Genomic DNA, 3,062 nt, shown 5'->3' with positions numbered 1-3,062 from the left:
TTTTCTGGCGTTTAACTCCAGACAGCAGCATGAACTTGGCGTTCAACGCCAAGTTACGTCGTCAATCTCCAAATAAAGTATAGACTATTATATATTGCTGGAAAGCTCTGGATGTCTACTTTCCAACGCCGTTGAGAGCGAGCCATTTGAAATTCTGTAGCTCCAGAAAATCCATTTCGAGTGCAGGGAGGTCAGATTCCAACAGCATCAGCAGTCCTTTTGTCAGCCTTCTTCAGAGTTTTGCTCAAGTCCCTCAATTTCAGCCAGAATTTACCTGAAATCACAGAAAAACACACAAACTCATAGTAAAGTCCAGAAATGTGAATTTAACATAAAAACTAATGAAAACATCCCTAAAAGTAGCTCAAACTTACTAAAAACTATATAAAAACAATGCCAAAAAGCGTATAAATTATCCGCTCATCACTCTTCTATGTCTCTTCCTTGTTTTTGTTGCTCCTCTCTCATTGCTCTTTGAGCTTCTCTAATTTCATGGAGAATGATGGAGTGCTCTTGATGTTCCACCCTTAGTTGATCCATATTGTAACTCAAATCTTCTAAAGAAGTGTTGAGTTGTTCCCAATAGTTGTTGCGAGGAAAGTGCATCCTTTGAGGCATCTCCGGGATTTCTTGGTGATGAGCTTCTTCATGCGTCTCTTGGGATCCATGAGTGAGCTCTCTTGTTTGCTCCATCCTTTTCTTAGTGATGGCCTTATCCTCCTCAATGGGGATATCTCCTTCTATGATAACTCTAGCTGAGTAACATAGATGGCAAATAAGATGAGGAAAAGCTAGCCTAGCCAAGGTGGAGGGCTTTTCGACTATTTTGTAGAATTCAAGGGAGATGACTTCATGAACTTCTACTTCCTCTCCAATCATGATGCTATGAATCATGATGGCTCGATCCACAGTAACTTCGGATCGGTTGCTAGTGGGGATGATGGAGCGTTGGATGAACTCCAACCATCCTCTAGCCACAGGCTTGAGGTCCAGTCTTCTTAGTTGAACTGGCTTGCCTTTAGAGTCTCTTTTTCATTGAGCTCCTATCACACATATGTCCATAATGACTTGGTCAACCTTTGATTAAAGTTGACCCTTCTAGTGTAGGGGTGTGCATCTTCTTGCATCATGGGCAAGTTGAATGCCAACCTCACATTTTTCGTTCTAAAATCTAAGTATTTCCCCCGAACCATTGTAAGATAATTCTTTGGGTTTGGGTTCATACTTTGATCATGGTTCCTAGTGATCCATACATTGGCATAGAACTCTTGAACCATTAGGATTCCAACTGGTTGAATGGGGTTGGTCAAAACATCCCAACCTCTTCTTTAGATCTCATGTCGGATCTCCGGATACTCATTTTTCTTGAGTTTGAAAGGGACCTCGGGGATCACCTTCTTCTTGGCCACAACATCATAGAAGTGGTCTTGATAGGTGATGAGCGGATAATTTATACGCTTTTTGGCATTGTTTTTAGGTAGTTTTTAGTAAATTCAAGCTAATTTTAGGGATGTTTTCATTAGTTTTTATGTTAAATTCACATTTTTGGACTTTACTACGAGTTTGTGTGTTTTTCTGTAATTTCAGGCAATTTATGGCTGAAATTGAGGGACTTGAGCAAAACTCTGAAAAAGGCTGACAAAAGGACTGCTGATGCTGTTGGAATCTGACCTCCCTGCACTCGAAATGGATTTTCTGGAGCTACAGAACTCCAATTGGCGCGCTCTTAACGGCGTTGGAAACTAGACATCTAGAGCTTTCCAGAAATATATAATAGTCCATACTTTATTCGGAAATTGACGACGTAACGTGGCGTTGAACGCCAAGTACATGCTGCTGTCTGGAGTTAAACGCCAGAAACACGTCATGATCCGGAGTTAAACGCCAGAAACACGTCATGACCCGGAGTTGAACGCCCAAAATACATTATAACTTGGCGTTCAACTCCAAGAGAAGCCTCAGCTCGTGGATAGATCAAGTTCAGCTCAAATATACACCAAGTGGGCCCCGGAAGTGAATTTATGCATCAAATACTTACTCATGTAAACCCTAGTAGCTAGTCTAGTATAAATAGGATAATTTACTATTGTATTAGACATCTTTGGTCTCAGTTTTGTTTTTCTCTTCATCTTAAGAGGCTATTGATCACATTTATGGGGGCTGGCCATTCGGCCATGCCTGAACCTTTTACTTATGTATTTTCAACGGTGGAGTTTCTACACACCATAGATTATGGGTGTGGAGCTCTGTTGTACCTCAAGTTTCAATACAATTACTATTACTTTCTATTCAATTCTATTTTATTCTTATTCCAAGATATATGTTGCACAACACTTTGATGAATGTGATGATCCGTGACACTCATCATCATTCTCACCTATGAACGTGCGTGACTGACAACCACTTTCGTTCTACTCTAGGCTGGGCGCATATCTCTTAGATTCCCCAACAGAATCTTCGTGGTATAAGCTAGATAGATGGCGGCATTCTTGGGGATCCGGAAAGTCTAACCTTGTCTATGGTATTCCGAGTAGGATCCCGGGAATCCGAAAAGTCTAACCTTGTCCGTGGTGTTCCGAGTAGGATTCCGGTATTGAATGACTGTGACGAGCTTCAAACTTCTGAAGGCTGGGCATGATGACAACGCAAAAGAATCAATGGATTCTACTCCAACCTGATTGAGAACCGACAGATGATTAGCCGTGCTGTGACAGAGCATTTGGACCATTTTCACTTAGAGGATGGGATGTAGCTATCAACAAGGGTGATGCCTCTAGACGATTAGCCGTGCGGTGACAGCGCATAGGACTATTTTCCCGAGGGGATCAAAAGTAGCCATTGATGATGGTGATGCCCTACATACAGCTTGCCATGGAAAGGAGTAGGAAGGATTGGATGAATGTAATAAAAAAAAGTAGAGATTCGAGAGCAGCACATCATCTCCATACGCCTATCTGAAATTCCCACTATTGATTTATATAAGTATTTCTATCCCTTTTTATTTTTTATTTATTATTAATTTTCAAAAACCATAACCATTTAATCTGCCTAACTGAGATTTG

The sequence above is a fragment of the Arachis duranensis genome, chromosome 9 (assembly GCF_000817695.3).
Source record: "Arachis duranensis cultivar V14167 chromosome 9, aradu.V14167.gnm2.J7QH, whole genome shotgun sequence".
NCBI lineage: Eukaryota > Viridiplantae > Streptophyta > Magnoliopsida > Fabales > Fabaceae > Arachis > Arachis duranensis.
This window is presented reverse-complemented; position numbering follows the sequence as displayed.